Genomic DNA, 24,846 nt, shown 5'->3' with positions numbered 1-24,846 from the left:
AGCTGGTGCGGTGGAAAACAAGTGGTGTGTTGCTCCTGAGACCCCGGGGAGGTGATGCGACAACCCAGCCGCAGCAGCGGGAGTGTTGCGACGAATCCGGTCTGTATGGGGAGGAAGGCACACTTGTATGGATTCCGATGCATAGGTTCCGTCTGACCATCTCTGGGGCGACGATGCATGGACCAGCGGTGATCTCGACCTTTGTAGCAGCGGGAATTTCCTCGCACTGTCGGGGATGCGCTCGACAAGCGAGCGATGCAACAAAACATGCAGAAAGTCTTTAGAAGCTTGGTTTCCAGCTTCCCAACAAAGGTACAACTTCCAGAGGCACCACAACTGGCCCAAGCACTCTAGGAAGGACAGAACTCTCTCAGACGAGTTCAGGGAAGCTGGGGGTGAAGTCCTTTTGTTCCTGGGACTTCTTAACAGGGAGCCAGCTCTTCTCAGGCCCTTGGAGATTCCTTCAAGCAAGGGGGCACAGCACAAAGCAAAGTACTTCCCCTCTCCTTGCCAGCAAAGCAACAGCAGGTCAGTCCAGCATAGCAACAGCAGGACAGTCTTCCTTCTTCAGTTTCAGCTTTCTCCTTGTCAGAGGTTCCTTCTTGATTCCAGGAAGATCTAATTTTCTGTTGTCAGGGGTCCTGTACTTATACCCCTAAAAGTATTTGTTCTCTTTGTGCAAGGGGACCCTGAGCCCGTTATGACCCAGTTCAGGGTGTTCCTTGAGCAATTTGTTTTCCTGGTTTCTCTATTCCTTTCAGAGTGAGGGGCAGGGTCGTCAGCCGCCCAGCAGGAGATGGAGCCAGCATTGTGGAAGGCAGGCACAGCCCTATTCAGGCCCAGGTGCTATCTCCTCCCACCACTCAAGTTGCAAATGCAGTCATTCAGTCTAGGGCTGACCCAGCCAGCCTCCTGGGGGCTCCCCAGCCCCTGTCACTCTCAAACCAGACAGTCAATTCACAAACAGGCCAAGGCACACAGAAAGGTCAGACAAGAGAACAGCTACTTTCTAAAAGTGCTGTTCTCAAACACAGGATTTAAAAACAACCTTTCCTAAAAGATGTGTTATTAAATTCTGAGTTCAGGGATACCAGACTTTTATGTCCTATCTTGTTCCTATGGGAAGAAATGCTGGTAGCCACTGTAGCCAGCATCTCCTATGATAGCCTATGGAGCAAGATAGCCTTAGAGAAGTGAAAAACAAAAATGGCTGTAATTCACTACCAGAGCATGGCACCTGCACAAGTACATACCCTACCTTTCACATTCACTGCACCCTGCCCAAGGGGGTACCTTGGGCCTTCCATAGGTGTGGCCAATGTGTAGAGAAAGGGAAGGGTTAGGCAGTGGAGACACCGACCAGGAGGACTTGGCAGTTCACAGACAGCACACAGGCACTGTGGTGGCAGGCCAGAGACACCATTTCAGGGCTACTCATGTGGTGGCACAATCAGTGCTGCAGGCCCACTAGTACAAAAATAACAGTTGATGGACAGAATGCAAACAATGTCATACATTCACCCCAGTACAGAGATCTGGGCCTAAATCCATCGTTGTTTGCACTCCGCACCACCCCAGTTCAGACATGGCCATATGCAAATCAGCCATGACCCTGTGCCTCATGGGAAGAGTCCCGCCTGAACTGCCAAGCCACGTCTTTCCTGGACCGGAATCAAGTATCCTAGGACCGGTTTTTGGCTCTCAGCCGTCTTCAGCCAGGATAGCTTGACTCCAGTGGTGTGGAGAGCATGGGACTCACGTTTGAGCATACCCATCCCACTTGGGTGACAAATGCAAAAATAACAGTGGATGGACAGAATGCAGAGCAATGTCATACATTCACCCCAGTACAGAGATCTGGGCCTAAATCCATCTTTTTTTGCACTCCGCACCACCCCAGTTCACACATGGCCATATGCAAATCAGCCTTGACCCTGTGCCTCATGGGAAGAGTCCAGCCGGAACTGCCAAGCCATGTCTTTTCTGGGCCGGAATCAAGCATCCTAGGACCGGTTTTTGGCTCTCAGCCGTCTTCAGCCAGGATAGCTTGACTCCAGTGGTGTGGAGAGCATGGGACTCACGTTTGAGCATACCCATCCCACTTGGGTGACAAATGCAAAAATAACAGTTGATGGACAGAATGCAGAACAATGTCATACATTCACCCCAGTACAGAGATCTGGGCCTAAATCAATAATTTTTTTGCACTCCGCACCACCCCAGTTCAGACATGGCCATATGAAATTCAGCCTTGACCCTGTGCCTCATGACACCAGTCCAGCCCGAACTGCCAAGCCATGTCTTTTCTGGGCCGGAATCAAGCATCCTAGGACCGGTTTCTGGCTATCAGCCGTCTTCAGCCAGGATAGCTTGACTCCAGTGGTGTGGAGACTATGGGACTCACGTCTGAGCATACCAATCCCACTCGGGCTGACAAATGCAAAATCAGCAGTTGATGGGCAGAATACAGAACAATGTTATACATTCACCCCAGTACAGAGATCTGGGCCTAAATCCATCATTTATTTGCACTCCGCACCACCCCAGTTCAGACATGGCCATATGCAAATCAGCCTTGACCCTGTGCCTCATGGGAACAGTCCAGCCCGAACTGCAAAGCCATGTCTTTTCTGGACTGGAATCAAGCATCCTTGGACCGGTTTCTGGCTATCAGCCGTCTTTAGCCAGGATAGCTTGACTCCAGTGGTGTGTCCAGGGGGTGAATGTTTTGCCATTGTGCAACATTCCGTCCATCATCTTGTTTGTTTTGCCCACTAGTAGCATTTGACATAACCAGCCCTGGCACACTCAGTGCACTTTACTAGGGACTTCTGGGTGATACAAATATGCTAATCAGGTATATTCAATTACAATAACAATTTACACAGGGAGCACTTACACTCTGACACTGATCAGCAGTGGCATAGTGTCAAAGCATCTAACCTGCAAAAACGAAATCCAGCACAGCATCAAAAATACAGGAGGTAGAGGCAAAAAGATAGGGAGAATCTGCGCCAAGGATGCCAGGTCTAACACCTGTTTAGCAGTATCTATAATTTTTTCATTTCAGAATTTCGCTTGGTGCATTTTTGCGGCTTTATATCATTCTTTGCAGGTCTACACCCTCCGTATATTGTATTGGTATTCGAGGATTAGTACCACGTATCGTAAATTGTAGAGACATCAGGTAACTTCTTGTCTTACCGCATGTCAACTTCCCTCACCCTTTTATTGCATAAGGCGAAGTACATTCTACTTCACTTCTGTATTGCAGCCTTAAGTGGGACAGTTGTCTGCTTCCTGTTCACCACAAGACTAATTCCTTATCTCTTCTTGTGAATTCTCTAGACGTCTTGAGCTCAAGCGTCTCATCGCCTTGATTGATTATATTATATATCGGATGTGACTGGGTTACAGGTATATATTCATGACTATGTATTTAGAGCTTCATTATTAGTCACTTTAACTACTTATTGCATCCGGTTTTAATACATGTATATTTCTTTTAGATTCAACATAAAAGACATTTTATGACCTCACTCGACCTTTTCATATATCTTTGATTGGGAGATTTAAGACTTTGGACAGGTAACACATGGCCGTCCACCTTGACAGGTTATCATTCTGTTTAGACGCTATACTGAACCTAAATTAAAAGGTTTTACCATTCCATTTTTCTTTTTAGTTTTATTCATCATTTCTGTGACCATGGTAAACTTCCGTGTGTTTTACTTGATAATTAGGTAAGCGTTCTCTGCAAGTTAGGGACTCTCTAGAGCATGTACTATATATCCTTTTTCTACACTATTAGATACTATTGGCTTCTTCTCTTTCATTGTAATTCACATTGAATAGAACCTTGCGCACTTACCCCGTGTTATGTCTCGTATTCTCTCCTTGCCTCTGTCACATTTTTCTTTTCTATCCTGACCAGAAATAACCATGTTCGTGGTCGGCTTTAGGTTTTTTTATACTCATATATGTGTAACACCTCAGTATACATGTAGGATGCACAACGTGATATATGTTACAGACTCAGTGTACTACAGTGTCTTATTTGTTATGTCATGTTATATGAATTTGTGTTCTTCATGCAGAAATTTAAGTGGCTTCTCCTGAAGAAGGCGTATGTCATACCGAAACGCGCATAGAGACTAAGGGGCAGATTCATGTTAACTGGCGCATCCCCAGGGATGCGCCAGTTAATGTGCGCCACAGTGCGCCACAGCTCCGCCACCCATGGTGCGCCGCATTTACAATGCGGCGCACCATGGGGCAAAAATGGCACAGACGCGTGACGCATCTGTGCCGTAAAGGTGGCGCATTGCTGGAGTTGCGTCGCAAGCATGACGCAGCTCCAGCAAGCCTCGGGGGTGCCCCATCTTCACAATGCTGTGTCAAGACCTACGCCTGCTTCATGCAGGCGCAGGGTTTTGACGCAGCATTGGCCTGATAGTGACTGAGTGAAATCTTATAGATTTCACTCAGCCACTTTTAGGAGGCGTTCCTGTGCAGGAACGCCCCCCCCCCCTGCGCAGGAACGCCTCCTTATGGTGCAGGGCTTTACAACGTGACGCATCTCCTAGATGCGTCATGTTGTACATAGGGCGCATTGTTTGCGCCACCGATGCGTCACATAAAGTGAAGCAATTGCGGCGCAAAGAGGCGCAAGGGCCTCATAAATCTGCCCCTAACATTTTTATCTACTTAGATGTAGCCACCTGTGATCTATTTCACCATATTATGCATATTTGTGTGTTTTTTTTATGTATTTTTGTGTAAGAATGTATGTGAATTGAATAGTAATATGTGTATGATTATATTGGCTGTCATGTTATTGGTATGTTATTGTGACTGGTGCTGCTGTACCTGTTTTAAACAAACTAATATGTATGAATAAAATGACTAAAGAGAAACAGTGTAGCTGCCTAGGGTTATGAAGTGAACCCTAGTGGTAAAATAGCACACTGGAAAAATAGGAGTTAAATGTGCAAACTAAGGTATGGGCTGGTTTTCTCTAAACACTACTTGTCATGTACCTGATCCGAGAGCAGATTACAGATGTAGATGAAAATGTATTTAGATGTTTTATTAAATTTGTTGATGAATCAGTATGTGAAATATGTACAGATGCATATGGCATTTTGAATTGCAAGTTTGGTTGTGCCATCATGATGGTAAGCATGTGGGGCCTAAGGATAGAAGATGTTGATAATGTTGTAGTCCACCTTTCATCATTGACTCAACACTGAAACTACAGGCATGAAGCAGGCAAATTAGCAGCTCATGTGAAATGTGAGAGGACATTAGGAAACCTAGAAGGGGCCATAGTTGAGGGGTAAGGTATACATGTAAGCCATAAAATGACAGTGCTGTGAAACATATCACAGGCTACAATACTATTGCACAATACATCTGAGGAGTAATGGAACACTAACTCTTATATTCAGGACATCTGAAGGTCGACTTCAGGATGCCATCATTGAGTTCAAGTATGACTCCTGTGCATGTGTGTGCCCTGTTTTCTCTCTGAAACACTGTGGTTGAGTGTCAGAAAGGGATGAGGAGTTGGGGAGAGAGGCCATACTCGGCATCAACTGCTGCAAAGAAGTGATGGGGCATATTACCAAGCAATAGCGATAATTATCGCTATTGCTTGGTTAGAGACAAAAATTTACCGCTGAGCTGCGTCGATTTTTACCGCAAATAAACCTTGGTATTACCAAGGTTTATCGCAAATGCGATAAAATCAGCCGCAATGCATGAATATCGCTGAAAAGTCAGCGATATTCATGCATTAGCGAGCTAATGCTCTTAGCCATGTTATCCACCTCCCATTGGATAACTTGGCTAAGAACTGCTCAGGGCAGGTGTTAGCTTTTGGAGATATTCGCGCTTTGCATGTCATTAGTGATAAATATCACTGACATGCAAAGTGGGGCCCAAGATGGTTGCTATCTCCGACTAGCTGTCGCTAACTGGTGTTAGCGACAGCTAGGTAATAGGGAGATAATTTTATCTCCGCTTTCTTGGCTTTTAAAGCCAGGCATTCTTTAAAAGAATGTAACAAGGTTGCTATCATTGGTGCACTGGAGTAGGGTGAAGTCATGAGAACACTGAGTCAGTCCATGTCATCACAGACAGCTTACACAATGATGGAGTGCTAGCCACAGAAATGTGGCTTCCTGTTTTAGGGTGACTGAGGTGCCACATGGATGCAATCAAAAGCATCTATCATACAAGGAAAATGAGCACTGGAATAGAATCCATTTGTCAATTGCAGCCTTTCCATTGACATGTGGAGGAATGGTTTGAAGCATGCTGTAGGTGAAGTGAGCTCCTGCTCCCAATCTTCAACCATATCAGCGACTCCCTCAGGAGAGAAGTAATATATTTCCACTGCTGCTACCCTGGACACACCATAAATACTTATGCTTTTCCTGTGAGTTCTCTCTACCCTACTCAACGAATTGTTCCTCAGACTGAAGGACCAGGGCACCAAAGACATTCACCAACATGTTAAAAAAAATGGTTATGTTGTGGCTGGCCTTCTTATGCTGCACGGCAGTGTGCAGATTTGCAGTTGCTGTTCTGGTTTTTACCTAATGATAGATGATAGAGAGTCATGAAATTTGGGTCCCCTGACCTTAAATTAATATGTTGAATGTAAATGTATTCTGGGAGCTACGTGGTGTCTCAACTCAGTCTGAAATAAATATTTCTCTCTGTAGTTACTGATTTCTGTGTGTTTTTTTGCACATGAGAGCATAAAATACATTCCTGCTTCTGTAGAAATATACTTATTTGTAATATTACATATTTGTGTGTATTCTTCTCTATGTAATTTTTTTTTCTATTTTACCCTCACTGCTGGACGTGTTATTGCATGCCTCCATTGAGTTTAATGTAGCATCAGTTAATGTCAACATCAGTTGTGTGGCTTGCCTGGAATATTTCTGATTTTGTTTAGATTGTAGGATTCACAGGGTGTATATAGGTGTCACTTTGGTGAACAGCAGCTGGACCCGGTATTTGTAAAGCGCAAATTAATCAGCCATAAGGGCCTCAAGGCGCCGGGAGCAGTCAGGGAGATTAAGCGAGCTATTGCCCAGAGTAAGATTATGCTGAGATGAGCTATCTCCGGTGCCTGGGATCAACCATGAGCCCCCGTGCTCCGGAGTCAGCCGGTCTGGTCGCTGCGCCGCACTTCTCCCAGCAAAGTCAGCTTGACGACTATTTTATGTGTTTATGTATTTGAATTCTCTCCCTGTGGCTCTCAAAATGTTCACTCCTCTCCTCCCATTTTGTACTATATATTCCCAATTTGTCAGCCACTCCTCATTACCCCTTTCAATTCACACCAAAATGTACACCTACACTTCACATCAGTACTAAAGTAGCATTAATATATGCACTCAAAAATTCTATGCTAAGTAGGCCCTATTATTTCTAGTACATAATTATTCTTTATCAAGCAAATACAGTTCACAGTCATGTAATAAAAAGATCCAAGAAAGTGTTTAAAATGGACTGTGCTCCTGAGCATTGTTTAAATGTAATATTAATAGAAAAAATGGTACTCAAGGGAGCACCAGATATAAAAGTTCACTGCATATCAATATACAGCTATTGGGCATGTAGAGTTTATGAAATTAGTGTAGAATATCTAGGACATTCTCATACAACTATATACTGTTAAATTATATAATTTATTTAAAAAATGTTATTTTTAAGAAGATACTCCCTTGGTAGTAATACCTAGTTGACTTAGTCCTATACTTGATGTTAAAAAGAAGGCAAAGTGCCAGGCGACTGCAAAGACCAATACGAATAGTAAGCTTTATTGTGCAAACTCTGATATTAGCTAGTGTTTATGGCTAGAATAGGCACTTTATAGACCCACATAGTAGTTTATTGGTGAAATCAGCCCATCCTATTTAATGTAAAGGGAAGTCGTTAACAGCACAGGAAAAGCATCACTCAGTAAGTCTAGAGTCTTGAAAACCAATGTTATGTTTTGAAACTAAAGCAAGGACTGGATGGAATATATGCATGATTTTGATCTCCTAGACAAATGGTGAAGGCAAAATTAAAAGTGGAAGGAATTACCTTCCACTCTGCTGGCCCTGATCAATTTTCTCAGATACATCATTTTCTAGTCTGATTCATGTTCAGGTATGATCAGGAGTAAATGCACAATTTCTGTGGGCTATGCTAGTGCATAGTTGCAATTTGAGTGCCTAAAAAGCTAATTCTCCCCAAAAATGTTTTACTAGTCTGTAACAAGTGACACAGCCTTTAAACAGTTCTCAGTTGCTGAGAACAATAATTATTTAGTTTATAATAAAATGTAATGTAATGTAGTTTCTTATATAGCACACATATCACCACAAAGGGTATCTCGGCGCTTGCTTTGGGAACCCGTCCTGGTTTTTCCCTGTGAGATAGCCCAGCTGGGCACCCCCAAGGTGAAAGCCAGGCATCCCGCCGCGGGGGCCATAGTGGAGATTGAGCAAGCTATTGCCCAGAGTTGCAGAGCGTGAACCCCTGATTCAAGTAGGCACCGAAGCGAGAATTATCAGGTCCGTGGACATTGGGCTCCACACCCTGCCGCGTCGGGAATTGAACCCTGGTCCCGGCCGACCTCTGCTTCTGGGTCTGCCTCCTCTAACCCGTGAGCCACACTTCTCCACTTCTCTACACATGCATATATTAAAGTAGAATATTGCGTACTCCAAACCTTACTTGCAGGAGAAATCACTATGCAATTAGGGTTAATTAATGAGGAGCAAAAAACGCAAAGGTTGGTTTATGGGGAGCATGAAGATGCGGGGTAGGAATGAGTAGCTGAAATGCTTTTACAGTATTGGAGATTTTCCGAGTTCTGGATAATATCAATATTCAGGATTGAGGAGTAAATGATATAGTTTCAACAGATGCACTGGTGAGTAGTAATGAAAACAATAAACATAAGAATGCAGTATTAAAAGTGGAAACAAATTACTTTTTATGCCAGTTAAGGTCTGTGTGAGACATGGAGAGCAAAAGATCTGCTTAGATCACTTTATGGAAATTGTTAGAAATGGGGGCCTCTAGTTGGCAATGGTTTGCACCTTCGTCCAGATAGGGACCCTTCTTCCTAGTCAGGATAAGGGGGATACAGTTCTAAAATAACCCATTCTCACCCCCTTGGTAGCGTGGCTCGAACTGACAGACTTATCACAGAGGCAGGGTATAAAGCATTGGTGCACACATACAATAATTCAGTGAAAACACTACAAATAGGCACCACACCAGTTTAGAAAAATAAGTAATCTTTATCTAAGCCAAACAAGATCAAAAATGACAAAAATCCAACATACAATACTGTAAAAATAGTTACTTTGCAAGATAACCTTCAGTAGCTGAAAAACATTGTTCTTCTGAGTCAGTAGTTCTGTCTGGGGATAGCGTGATGCTGAAAACGACAGAGTCTAACAGTTCCATTCAACCGCATCGGTACGGGCCAGCTAAAGAGTCAACAGACTCAAAGACAGTACCTTTCCCGTTGAGGCCGATCCCGTTGGTACGAGTCGGTTGGATTTGAAATGCTGTGGTTGCGATGTGAGGTGGAAGCGGTGCACCGTGCGGTGCCATCATAGCAAGGTGCTGGCAGTGACTCGGTGATGGACATCCAACGGCGTCGGTGAGGCCAATGCTTATGGTGCAGAGTGTGACGGTGTGGTGCTGGCAGGTCACGGTGCAGGCGATGGAGTGATTGTTTCGGTGACATCCGGGCAGAGTGAATGGAGGCGATGCAGAGTGCGATGCCCACAGGACTCGGTGCAAGCAGTGGATCAGTGACGGTCACCCAGCTGCACTGGTGAGATCAAGGACACAGTACGAAGTGCAGCATTGCCTTCTGTGGTGCCTTCAGGACACAGATCCAGTGACAGACTTGGTGATAGAGTCTGCTGCTCTTTTCTTCTGCAGTGACTGAAACCAGCAGTTCCAGAGATGGTCACAGAAGAATGGTGAAGTCTTTGCTGTTCCTGAAACTTCTTGAATAGGGGGCAAGCTCTACCTCAAGCCCTTGGAGATATATTGTCAAGCAGGATACACACACAGTACCGCACCTTGGCAGAAACAGCTTCTGCAGGCCAACCCCAGACAGCACACAGCAAAGGACAGTTCTTCTCCTCCTAGTTTCTCACAGATCCTCTCCTTGGCAGAGGTTCCTGTTGAATTTCAAAAGTGATCTAAAGTTCAGGGCCTGGGCCCCAACATTTATAGTCCATTTCTCTTTGTTCTCTGGTGTCAGAGAGGCTCTGTGCTCTGTCTAAACCAGTTCAGTCCTCTCTGGTGCAGCTCACCGGTAGGAGATGGGGACAGCATTGTCCAATGCAGACCACGGCACATTGAGGAGTGAAAGAAAGTTCCTCCCTCTGCTCTTAATACAGCCCAGGTCTATTCAGCACAGCCCTGACTCACCCTAGAAAGGCAGGACACACATCACCCCCTCCCCAAATGGCTATCTGAACAGAATGCACATCCCTGGCCCCATTCACTTCAAAGCCAGAGTGTCAATACTCAACCCTAGAAGAGGCACACTGGTTGGCTAAGCAAGAAAATAGCCACTTGCTAAAAGTGGTATTTTCAAACCCGGAATGTAAAATGTGACCGAGTGGACACTGTCCTGTCCGGTTGCTCCCCTCGCCCTCTGCCTCCCCCAGACGCTACATTCACTGCTGGCTGCATTCGCTCCTGCCTACCTGCCTGCCTGCCTGCTGCTTAAGCGCACTCAGCGCTCGGTATCGTTTTTGTGCAGATTTAATTTATTTATTTAATTGTCTTTCTCTGTATTGTACTCGGCGCTCGCTAGTACTTGCCTGCTGATACTATATTGAGGTCCTTCTGCGCACTACTGCTGATGTAAAGAGACGATTGTAGAGTGCATTTTCAGTGTTTACCTACTTTGTAGCTTTGTTTACCCTCGGCAGCCCGTGGCTCCTCCCAGATCCCGCCTCTCAGCCGCCCCTCCCACGCTCCACCCCCTCCACCATCCATTTATGGCCAATGCCCCCACGCGCAGCGTCCACGCGCTACGTACACTCCGAAGGTGCGCCAAAGGTAAGCCCATTTACGCCCGTCCACGCCTGGACCGCGCCCAGCGCCAGACCCCCTGCCCCTCGCGCCGCCCAGCCCTCCCGCAATACCTACGATGCCGCCACCCTCCTAGCCCTTAACCCCGGTCGCGCCCCCAACTGCGTCCAAGCCGCTCCTGGACACACCAATGGACCTTTCTCTTGCTACTCCTGCAAATTCAGCGGCACCGACAACATCTCCGCTACGACCACACCACAGATTCCCGACCCCAACCACCTACAATGCATCCTTCTCAACACCCGATCGGTCCACAGACACGCCATTGACCTTTGGAATCTACTAGACACCATCTCTCCAGACGTCGCCTTCCTAACAGAAACATGGATGAACGCTTCCTCCGCCCCACCATTGCCATCCCTGAAGATTATAAGATCACACGCAAGGACCGTACCGGCCACACAGGAGGAGGAATCGCTATCGTCCATAAAAAATCAATCCACATCTCAACCAGCTCTGACGTCAACCTCGCCAACTCTGAACACCTTCACTTCCAGATCCACATCGACCCCAAGACCACACTCAGAGGCACCCTCCTCTACAGACCACCAGGACCCCGCGCAAAATTCAGTGAAGACATCACGGACTTCATCACTCCACACGCGCTCCCCTCCAAAGATTACATCCTTCTGGGAGACCTCAACTTTCACCTTGAAAAGAACAACGACCGCAACACCACCACCCTCTTGGACAACCTCGCCAACCTCGGACTTAAACAACTGGTCACTTCCCCCACCCACATCGCAGGTCACACACTCGACCCCATCTTCACCTCCAGCAATCATGTCTCCTTCAGCCACACTACGGATCTCCTCTGGACTGACCACAGCTGCGTTCACTTCACCTACAACAAGCCGAAACCCACCAACCACCTCCAACCAACTCTGCAAAGAAACTGGAACAAAATCACCATCGACCAGATCTCCTCATCGCTCCTTCTAAACACCCCAGCCCACTCTTCTAACCCAGACCAAGCCGCCGCCAACTTCACCCTATGGTTATCCAACACCGCCGACATCCTAGCACCACTGAAAAAACGTCAAAGCAAACCTGGCAGCAAGAAGGCCTCATGGTTCAACGATGATCTTAAGAAGTCCAAGAAACTCTGCCGCTCCCTTGAGAAGGCCTGGAAAAAAGACCCAACCACTAGCACCAAGGACGCCTTCAAAAACGCCACCCGCACACACCACCAACTAATCTGAAAGGCCAAGAAAACAGCATTCAAGGATCAACTAGACAACAACGCCCACAACAGCAAGGAACTTTTCAACATCGTCAAGGAATTTACCAACCCCTCGGCCAACTCCAACGACATCACCCCCTCTCAAACCCTCTGCGACTCCCTGGCTTTATTCTTCCACAACAAAATTGCAGACATCCACAACAGCTTCGACAACCAACCCGGAGATCAACCCACCCAACCATATGCTGAACACTCTCCCCCCTTGAACACCCTCAACGACTGGAACCCAATCTCCACTGAGGACACCATCCGCCTGATGAACTCCATCCACTCAGGATCCCCCACAGACCCATGTCCTCACCACATCTTCAACAAAGCAGACTCAGTCATAGCACCGCACCTCCGAGACGTCATCAACTGCTCCTTCAACTCCGCCACCTTCCCGGAAAGCTGGAAACACGCTGAACTCACCGCCCTTCTGAAAAAACCCACAGCGGACCCCACCGAACTCAAAAATTACCGCCCCATATCGCTCCTTCCTTTCCCGGCCAAAGTCATTGAGAAAGCTGTCAACAACCAACTTGCCGCTTTCCTCGAAGCCAACAAATCCCTCGACTCCTCACAATCTGGCTTCCGAGCAAAACACAGCACTGAGACCGCCCTCATCGCAGCAACAGACGACATTCGAACTCTACTGGACAATGAAGACACAGTCGCCCTCATCCTCCTCGACCTCTCTGCAGCCTTCGACACAGTCTGCCACAGCACCCTTTTACAACGCCTCAGAAACATCGGAATACAAGGAAAAGCACTTGAATGGATCACCTCGTTCCTCACCGGAAGAACCCAGGGAGTCCGCCTTCCACCATTCAAGTCCGAGGCCACTGAAGTCATCTGTGGCGTACCACAAGGATCCTCACTCAGTCCCACCCTCTTCAACGTATACATGAGCCCCCTTGCGGCCATCGCTCGCCAACACAATCTCAACATCATCTCCTACGCGGATGACACTCAACTGATCCTTTCTCTCACCAATGACCCCAGCACCGCCAAAACCAACCTACACGAAGGAATGAAAGAAGTTGCCGAATGGATGAAACACAGCCGTCTGAAACTGAACTCAGATAAAACAGAAGTCCTCATCTTAGGTACATCCCCCTCTGCTTGGGACGACTCTTGGTGGCCGGAAGCCCTTGGAAAAGCACCCATCCCGACAGACCACGCACGGAACCTAGGCGTTATCCTGGATTCTTCACTTTCAATGAACAGACAAGTCAGCGCCGTATCCTCATCCTGCTTCAACATTCTTCGCATGCTCAAAAAAACATTTCGCTGGATCCCCACCGAAACCAGAAAAACAGTCACCCATGCTCTGGTCACGAGCCGACTGGACTACGGAAACACCCTCTACGCAGGTACTACCGCTAAAATCCAGAAGAAACTCCAACGAATCCAAAACGCCTCAGCCAGGATCATATTAGACATCCCGCGTAACGAACACATCTCTGGCCACCTGAAAGACCTCCACTGGCTACCCGTCAATAAGAGGATCACTTTCCGACTGCTAACCCACGCACACAAATCACTCTACGACATCGGACCAGAATGCCTCAACTCACGACTGTCCTTCTACACCCCCTCCCGCCAACTACGTTCTTCCAGCCAAGCCCTCGCCACTGTACCCCGCATCAACAAGACCACCATGGGAGGAAGATCCTTCTCATACCTGGCAGCTAAAACATGGAACTCACTCCCCACTTACCTTCGCCTTACCCAGAACCACCTAGCATTCAGAAAGCAACTTAAAACGTGGATATTTGACAAGTAATCCTCCTCCCCTCCCTAAGCGCCTTGAGACCCTCTGGGTATGTAGTGCGCTATATAAATTCTTTGACTTTAAAAATCATCCTTACTAATAGATGCACTTTTAAATTCTGAGGTCAAGCATACCAAACAACATTTTCCCATCTTGTTCTCATGAGTAGTTATACTGATAAGATGTTATAAGTAAACTCCCCATTCTATCCTATGGGACAGATAGCCTTTCAATAGTGAAAAACGAAATAGTCAATATTTCATCATCAGGACATGCCACACACATCTGGGCATGTCCTATCTTTCACATACACTGCACCCTGCCCACAGGAGTACCTTGGGCCTAACCTAGGGGTGACACATGTAAGAAAAGGGGAGGTTAGGGCCTGCCAAGTGGGTGCACTTACCAGGTCAACATGGCAGTACTAAACTGCACACAGACACTGCAGTGGCAGGCATGAGATCCTGTTGCAAGCCGGCTTGTGTGGGTGGCACGATCAGTGCTTCAAGCCGACTAGCAGCATTTGGTTTACAGGCCCTGGGCACTCACAGTGCCCTGTACTAGGGACTTAAGAGTAAATCAAATAAGCCACTTATGGAAACATCAATCCATAATCACAATTTAGACAGAGATCACATCCACTTTAACACTGATCAGCAGTGGTAAATTGCCCAGAGTCATAAAACCAACCAAAACAGGGTTAAGAACAGTGGGCCACAAAGCAAAAAGTCTGGGGATAATTCCACTGGAAAAGCCAGGTCTAACAGGAATATAGAAAACAATGATTGTCAAACCATTTTTTAGAAAAAAATATTATATCATTAGACTACAGGGAATTAGCATGTGACTTTAAAGATAGGGAATGGAAGTGGAGAAAGCTCGAAGATACGATGTATCCACTATTGTTCAAACAATTGGTCAAGTAGTTTTAGGGTGTTCACAGCAGCTTTCTGGAATGGTCAAATGGGAATGTTCCCACCCAAAGCAGCATTCCACACATGGGTGGATAGCACCTTTTTGGGGGCAGATATCTTGCCCCATATTGAGGATCCTCGAGGAGTCTTCAAGTCCTGTCACTCAGGCAGCACCACTCTCTATCTTTTTTGGGAGGCATAGTTTATTGGAAAAGCTTTAAGGATTTTGTTGTACCTGCTGCTCAGCCAGTATGATTGTGGTGTGGAATGTTGGTGCGTCATGATGTTGTCGAATGTTGGTTGAGTGAGGCTGGCAGTTGGAGAATGGGCTGAGCAGCAGGAAGGCTGCTCCTGGTAGTGCTCTCTGTACCTTTTTTCTTGTACCTATTATCTGAATAAATACCATATTAAGTTACCCTGGAACTGGATCCTTGTTTCATTGCAACAGATTTTAGTTTGTTTCATAAGCAATTCAGTTCTAAACAGGCTTTTCTTACTTTCTTTTTGCATCTGTACTTTAAAAAAAATCCACAGAAAAGTACACATTGAGTAGCTGGTATTTAAGAGTGGTATACTTATATGTTGTTAAAGATAGGATATTTTGACACTCAAACTTTATTTTCTAACTGCTTGTGTGTGAGTACGTGTGTGTGGGTAAAAAGAACATGTTAGTTTGTGCTTTCTTGATCTATGTGTACTTTGGTGTGTTCAATGGTGTTTCTACAGTGCTAAATGAGTTCTTACTCAACAGTGTTGTGTCAGTACTGGCATACTTGGGTTGTGTTGACAAGGATTTTGTTCAATGCTTAATTTGTAAAAAAGATGCTTGAAGGAGTCTAGGTTTTTTTCTTTGGAGCCTGTCTATGACAATGCCAAAGACCACTTTTGTTGAACTCCAAGGAACCCTAGTTTGGACTCACCCTCCTCCTTCCACAACCCTGAATTTTCTGTACCGTTATCACACTCTTGAAGGATCTTTTTAAACACTGTGGGGCATATTACCTAGAAGTGCGCTGGAAAACGTACAACGCACATTCCCATATCGCCGGCTATTGCCCGATTTTTTCGCCGTGATAGCGCGCAATTATCAATGCGCATCACGTAGGCGAAATGAAATCCGGCGATAGTCGGAGATATGGCACATTAGTGCATGAAAACAAATGTTGTTTTCATGCGCTAATGTGTGCATTGATAATATGGGGGGGTGGAATCAGCATTATGATCCACACCCCTATGTTATCAATGCCCTAACGCCTGGTCAGAGCAGGCGTTGGGAGACCTGCGATAAAGGAATTTATCACAGGTCTGCCTCTCCCAATGCCTGCCTTGGTAATAGGGTGTTCCCACCTCCAACCTCATTTTACATGTGGTTGGGCATGGGAACGTCCACTTTGCATGTCATTAGCGATGTTTGTTGCCGACATGCAAAGTGGGCTTGAGCCAGGCGTTAAAATGCCCTTGTGGATAGGGCTCTAGAAGTATCGCCGCTTTCTCTGCACAATTCGCCGAAAAAGCGCCGATACTTCCCCTTGCTAATATGCACCTGCATTCTCTCTATCACTGCTTATCCGCATTTCTCATTTTCCTTCTTTGCCACTTCTCTGCTTCCTATCTATTGTTCTGAGCCAAAATCTGAGGATGATAAATAAGTACTGGTATCCAAAAAGGGAGCTGCTGCCTGCCACCTGCGCAAAGTAAGTTCTGTGCACTGAGCTCACAGAGGTCAAAACAAGGGATGGTGCCTAGCTCCTACAACCACCTGCCTACAAGAGCACTGGAATATTTTGCTAACGTGGTCATCCCTTTGTGTGTTCTGTATTTGTGAAGTGTTCTTAAGACAAGTTATGCAAACTACAGAAACAGTAGGAACTGAGACTGCCTGTCACTGTGTACTTTCCGTCACAAACTCTTATTCTGCAATGCCTCATTTTAAATGCACTATAAAAAAAAAGAAGCATGCGAATGAATACATTTTAAAAATGTTTAACTTTGGCTGAACATCTGTGTGTGAGTGGCTGTAACTAATTTATTGACGTAACTTGCTTACCCATCGCATTTGCTGCGATCTTAGAAGAAAGGAAATTTATGGAAACTTGTTATGATAACATTCAATTTACATTGTGTCATTTTTATTGAAACAAATTCATTTTAATATGGAAAACATTTTAAAGTGTTGTTTTAATTCTGTTTATTTATTCGAGTGCTTGTGGATACATGGTATTTAGTACTTGTTCAACCTCAACAGTATGAACTCTTTTGTATTCTGTTCTCTCCTTGAGTCATGCCCTTCCTATTTATACAAGCAATTACCTTATGCTAAGTCTATTAACAGAGACTTCTCGCGCGCAAACTATTAGCATACTGGCATGATTAAATCAGGTGCATAATCAGACATGGCCACATTTTTTTATTTAGACCTTATCTAATTAGCAATCACACAGCGCTTAGTTTACTGGCATATGTCTTAGTGTTTACCCGTGTTATTTCAAACTACTTGACATTTGATTAGACGAGATTTTCATAAAGACATGTTGTGAATTTATTTCAATGCTTGCCACAGACAATCAGAGGAATTTGGTTGTGTCTCAGACATAGCTGACCCTTCTTTTCCCCTATACATTTCAATATTCCAGTCCTTTATACTGAAGCAGTTGTTGTACAGAATCCAACTTCTTACCCTGAGAGCCCTAACATAGCACATGGTTTTCAAGCTTAAGGCCCATTTTAGAGTTTGGCTGACAGGGTACTCTGTCTCAATGGTGACAGAGTATCCTGCCGCCCAAACGTTTGGTCCACTCGCCCAATTCTGAGCCAGGAGAACTACTAGGTTAAGGTTGATGGAGTAAAATTTAATTTTGACATCTATGATGAAAAGGTCATGCCACTAACTTTGATGGAAAGCATTTTTAATGGCTAAAAGAACATGTATTGCTTTGTTACAGGTATTTCTTTATTACCACCTTGGCACTTCCATCCTCAACCTTTCCAACCTCACCCTTTAGAAACACCTGGTTATCAGCAGCCTTTTTTTGGCCAGGTCCGTGGACTTAGAGGCCATCGAAGAGCCAACAGAGGTCGGGCTCAAGAATCACAAGGGACCCATGTACAGTGGGATCAAGCACTGGAACAGCGAATAACAAGGAGCATGACAGGCGCATCCACCAGCGCAACAATGACTTAGTTGTGAATATGAGTCAAAAGTGTCCTCCCCCAATAGAGACCCAAGTCCTAGAGAAAGGGTTTGGTTTTGTACCGACATTTACGGGTGATGACTTTAAAACACACCAAGAGCTTTTTTCTTTTTTTCATAAGATACATCTATCTTTCTTTTTTGACAATCAGAAAGCTACTATACAAGAAAATTCTAGCAATAGGGGCTTGAGGAATAAATCAACATTCCTACCTACACTCCAACAGGTGCCTTCAGAGTTGGCCACTTTTGAAAAAGCTGTTATAAAAGACTTCACATTGAATAAAGGATCAGCCAAACATCCTTTTTTGAATCTTTCTAAATAGGAACTATAATGTGTATGGTCACTGGGATCTGATCCACATATTGTCGCGAAGCCTGCAGATAAGGGCAGTGCTACTGTAGTCATGGGAACAACAATGTACCCCAATGAATGCCTACGTCAGCTGCAAGACACCAAATATTACAAACCCATTACTCGAGATCCGACACCAAGGTTAAAGAAGATTATCATGGCAATGGTTACGAAGGCAGTTGAATCGGGATGGATTACCAAAGGGGAAGCAGAAATTTTGACACCTAAATAGCTCAGGATTTTAGCATCTTACATTCTGCAAAAGATACATAAGGTCAAGAGACCCCCTCCGGGTAGACCGATTGTATCTGGGTCTATTTTAGAACCCATGTCCCACTTCGTGGACTGGTTCCTTAGGCCTCTGGAGCTCAAATGCCATCATATTTACAGGACACAAAACATGTACTGCCTTTTCTTACTCTCATTCAATTTGATCCTGATAAACATCTATTGGCCTCCTTCGATGCGAAGGCATTGTATACAAACATCCCTCAGGCGGATACTCTCAGGACAATTGAACAACTGTTAACCTTACATCCTCATTCTGATCTGATGCCCTCATCTTTTGTAATGGAGTGTGTCAACCTTGCCATGAGAGAACATTTCTTTTCATTTGAAGACCAGCTTTATTGGCAGGTGACTGGAACTTTGATGGGCAACACAGGTGCCCCCTCTATGGCCAAACTCCACATGTATTGGTTTGAGGAGACATATATATTTCATACGATGAACCCCTTCCAAAGTAGCTCGGTTCTGTGGAAGAGGTACATCAATGTTATTTTAGTAGTGTGGCTGGGTGATCAAACCTTATTGGATGACTTCTCTATCTGGTTGAATTCACTAAACACAAACCCTAAATTCACTTATGAATCGTGTAAGGAGTCACTATCATTTTTGGACTTACCGCTGTATTCGAAACAGGGCCCAATTTATACAGAACTCTACCAGAAGCCCATGGCTCGAAACTTGCTGTTTGGTTATAAAATCTTCCATCCACGTGCTTTGCATGACAATCTCCCCGTGGGACAATTTTTGCGGTTAGGGAGAAATTGTACTGAACTTGTGAAGTATCGAGAGCATGCTGAAAATCTCAGCAACAATCTTTTGGCACAACAATATCCAACCCCGCTCATATGAAGAGCCAACAAAAGGTCCCGAAATACAATCATGATGCTCTTTTGGAGTCTTACCCAAAGCCATCCTCTGATCAGTTGGTCTGTGTGAGCACTTTTAGCCACTTGAGTGACACAATTAAGAAGGCTGTTAATTCAAACTGGCACATTCTTAATAAAGGTCACAAAGTTTGTAAAAAGCCCCTTTTTGCTTTTAAACGGAGCTCGAACTTGGGTAACATTCCAGTGCACACTAGACCATGACAATTCGTACCACAGACCTGCCACATGCCATCTGGACGGGCTAGCCAGTACGTGGCCATTTCCTGTGTGGCTCATGTATGGCATGTCTTCTTACCACAAATAGTAACCCAACTAGATCTGGGCCTCAGAACACCTTGGATTTTTTCTCAGCACACTAATTGTAACTCTGAGGCAGTGGTGTATGTCATCAGGTGTCCTTGTGACCATATGTATGTTGGGATGACCAAACGTAATGTTAAAACAAGAATGATAGAATATAGGAGTTCAATCAAATGCAAGAAATCCTACACAAAACTAACACACCATTTTCTGGACACTGACCACACAGAGGAGGACATGAGATGGGTAGTCCTTGACAAATCGTATTATCACTAAGCGATGGGGCCACTCATCATCGCACCAGTTTGAACGATGAGATACAATGGTGCAGCATATAATATACAGGTGAATCAAGAAGAGGGGTTCTGTGTATATCTATACTAATATATTAAAGAGAGAGCCCAAACCTTTGAGGCAGGTAATCTCTGGAACCACAGCACCAATCACAACACCCAATACAGCGTTAGAAAGGGCAGTTGCAGCAGAAGGACATAGGCTATGCAGACGCCCACCATATACATTTAAAAGGTAAAAAAACCATGCCAGCAAAGTAGTCTCTTGTGGGCGTGTCTGCGTTGTGCTGTGGGCGTGTGCTGGGGGCGTGACAAACGCTGGGGGTGTGTGGTACGTTCCGCCCTTCATGCCATGTCTCATATCGTATGCTGTGGGCGTGTGCTGGGGGCGTGGGCGTGTGCGGGGCACGGGATTATGGAGAAAAAAAAGCGAGCGTTGTGCCCAATATTTCATTGTTTTTTCTTCCCAGGTTCTGTACATTCCAGCTCCGGGTGTCCACACTGCTCCCTTTAAATACCACTGCACCCCATAATCTTAACCCACTCTTACTCCTTAAAATACCCCAACACCCTTAAACACTAACCCATCTTAACCCTATCAATATACCCTGTACCCCAAAACCCAAACCTAGCCCTGAACCATATAAATACCCCTGTAACTCAAAACCCAAACCTACCCCTGCACCCTAAAAATACCCCTGTACCCCAAAACCCAAACCTAGCCTTGAACCCTAAAAATTCCCCTGTACCCCAAAACTCAAACCTACCCCTGAACCCTAATATACCCCTGTACCCAAAACCCAAACCTAGCCCTGAACCCTTAAAATACCCCTGTACCCCAAAACCCAAACCTAGCCCTGAACCCTAAAAATACCCCTGTACCCCAAAACCCAAACCTAGCCCTGAACCATAATAATAACCCTGTACCCCAAAACCCAAACCTACTCCTTAACCCTAAAATACCCCTGTACCCCAAAACCCAAACCTAGCCCCGATTCCTAAAAATACCCCTGTACCCCAAAACCTAAACCTAACCCTGAACCCTAAAAATTCCCCTGTACCCCAAAACCCAAACCTAGCCCTGAACCCTTAAATACCCCTGTACCCCAAAACTCATACCTATCCCTAAACCCTAAAACTACCCCTGTTCCCCAAAACTATATCTGAACCCTTAAAATACCCAAACACCCCAAAACATATACCCCTATACCCATACTTACCTTATCCAAACAATAAAAAAACATGTTTTTACCATTCATGCATTTACAACGAATTTCGTTGTAAATGTATGCGTGGTACAAGCATATAAAATGTTATGCCATGCGTCATAATGGCATTGCGGAGTCATGGTACTTTCGTAATGAAAGTATGCGGAGTGATGGTATGCGGAAAGAAAGTTGCAGAATAATGGGTGTTTACCCTCCCCCGGTAAGTACATTGGTGGCACTGCGGCCCACATCTCCAGTAACAAACTCATATATTTTCACCACTGATTTGAAAAATGCACAGGTCTCTCTCATTGATGGCCAGCACTGACATACACTTTTAGACACACCTCCCGCCACAAGTTCTAGAATTGCGAACTTTAGAGCTGGGGAGCTACATTTGAATCTCGGCATCAGCTAAACATCCTGTGATTCCAGGCAAATTGCTTTGACTCCCCATGCCTACCACAAATGAATGTGTTCTTCTGTAATGTAAACTGTGCTCATGCCATGTTCTCGAGTTCGCGCTATATAATATTGCAAGGAAAAATAAAGTAGGGAAACTTGAGTTCACACAGTACTGAACGCGCACTCTTATGTGCATCAGCAGTGCACTGTGAATCGGAGCGTTTCACAGGCCTGTCACAGATAAGAAATGCTGTCAAAACGAAATCCTACAAAACAATATACTACTGGCAGGCAGCAATTCATACCTGGACAACGTCGGGACGGGCTGCTAGTATATATATATGTGTAAAAAGTTTAATACACATACGTATACATATATATATGTATGCACTGTTGAATGCCCTTAAGCCTTTTGTTGTTTGTTTTTCTGTCACCGAAACATGTATTGAGTCGATAGTTGTTGTTTATTTATGACATTTATGAACACTGACCCTTATCATCAAAGTGGAGTAGGTTTAAAATGTACACACACATGGAGAAACTTATTAGCGATTATGTTATGGTTTTTTAGATGGGTTCAGTTCAGTTTTTCATGTTGGTATTGCCATAGATAGAGACATTTTGCTGGGATTACAAGGTCTTTGATATCAAGGACCATTTGTATAGTCCCCCGCCAAAATTTATGGCTCTATTTAGCATGCTAGTAGTGCGGAGTGGTAACATATTTCTGACATAATTCGCTAAATAAATGCTCGATTCCACTTTTGAATATGGTATCGCAAATGAGTGAGCTATGTGAAGTGATCATGACAACCCTCAGGTCTCCCAACGATGACGTATAGACGATGCGACGTCTGCAGACGTCTGTACGTATTGACACATGAGCATTAGCATCGAGGAAGAACGCCATTGTGGGTTTCCGTATATAAAGGGTTCCTGCACTAGCCTGCATGCCAATTCCGTCCAGAGTCCAAGTAAGCCGCAAGACTCCAACATGCAGGGGAGACTTTCTAAATATCTGACCCTGCTCTTCTTTTCCGTGACGTAGTTTAGGATGTCTGTGTCTCTTCCTGATGTCTGTTAGATTGACAGGACTTTATCTTTACAATTGACTAGGAAGACACTTGGTTTACACAAGCTACTGATTTAAACTGAGATATGTTTATAAGCCAGATTACTACAAATAACTTCTAAGTAGTTACTTCCAGGCTATACATATTAGGTATAATAATTCCAACGCGCTAAAACTTTTATTGTCTAACATTTATTTTGGGAAATGGTTAAAAATCCCTTCACTAGTACAGTCTTTACAAATAACTTGGGGGCATATTATCAACAACTAGCGATCTTTATCGCTAAATAAGCTTAGCGAAAAAAAATGTATCGCCGCGCAACGCCGGATTTTATCGCAGAGATAACGTGCTATTAGCAACGTTTATCTCCAATGCGATAAAATATCCGGTGATAGTGGCAAAATGCGTGAATATCGCTGGAAATACAGCGATATTCCCGCATTATCGCTAATAGGGACTTAACCTGAATATCCACCTCCCATTGGATATACAGGCTAAGAAGTGGTCTGAGCAGGCGTTAGGTTTTGGTGATATTCGCGCTTAGCGCAAATGTTTTCATCGCTACGCCTGCGTTGATAATAGGCGATAGCGATGTTAGCGACTGATTTCAGTTGCTAACAGGTTGGGTTCGCCCACTTTGCATGTCATTAGCGATAAATATCGCTAACATGCAAAGCGGGCCCCAAACCGCTCGCTATCGCCTACAATCTGTTGCTAACTGCTGTTAGCGACAGCTTGCTAATAGGGCGATAAAATTATCGCCGCTTTGCGTCCGAAAACGGCCGCTAAAGCGGTGATAATTTCATATCGCCCGCCTTGATAATATGCCCCATGGTCCCTTTTATGTTTGATACTAAATCTTGTGTTGTACTAAAACAGTAATATTGATACCAGAGTGATTAGAACTAGTTACCCCATATGTTTAAACTGTCTCTCATTTAAGTAGACAAAATAGATTGATGAGGTTTCATCTTCTAACACCCTTTAGGTTTAGGACCTTCTACTGGGTATGTAGATGGTCTGCTTTATAAGTTACCATTTCACATAAATCTGTTGTATTTTTAATGGAGGTTCTGCATGTGATGACGTAGAGTCAGCTCACAAAAAGAATTATTAGGTAAGAACTTTTTACTTTTCAGTGGTGTGGAGCACTGTATGTAAAATTGGTGGTGGAGTTTATTGATGTCACCTTGATTATTTTTTCATTTTTTTCATTGAATTACGACTATTGCATATGGTTGATATAAAATATTTCCTAAATATTTCCTATTTTATCTGTTTTGTTCTTCACGCTTATTTGAGCAGAGTGACTAGAGAATTGGTCCTGACGAATGCCCGAACATTCAGTTGTCATCTAGGGCAGAAACATGTTGACCTAAACAGGGTAGATATCCATAACCCTGTCTCACGTTGCTGTTTTTAATCTTTCCAGTAGGGTATGAAATTTATAGATTAGTTGTCTCCACTGAGAAAGTTTTAATTCACACTCAATTTTTCTTGATTTTCACTCTGCCCCTCACTATCACTCCTTGAGGTCAACACATTTACGTGCTATTTTTAAAACACTCCCGCTCCTTTCAAGCTGGGAAGTCATTGCCCACATTTGGTACCTTGCGGTCCCTTTGTGTTGGAGGAACATTTTTTTCTCCACCTTTAGTCATGCTGTCCTACACATAGTGTGAGTTCCATTTAGTTGGAAGAGTGTAGGCTAGCTTAATACCTGTCTGTGGTATTATAGACTTCTTCCTCACCCCCTGTGTGTGCTACATTCCTTTATTAGGTACAGCTATTG

The sequence above is a fragment of the Lissotriton vulgaris genome, chromosome 9, assembly GCF_964263255.1.
Source record: "Lissotriton vulgaris chromosome 9, aLisVul1.2, whole genome shotgun sequence".
NCBI classification, from domain to species: domain Eukaryota; kingdom Metazoa; phylum Chordata; class Amphibia; order Caudata; family Salamandridae; genus Lissotriton; species Lissotriton vulgaris.
The sequence above is the reverse complement of the archived record's forward strand: the minus strand, read 5'-3'. Positions refer to the sequence as shown.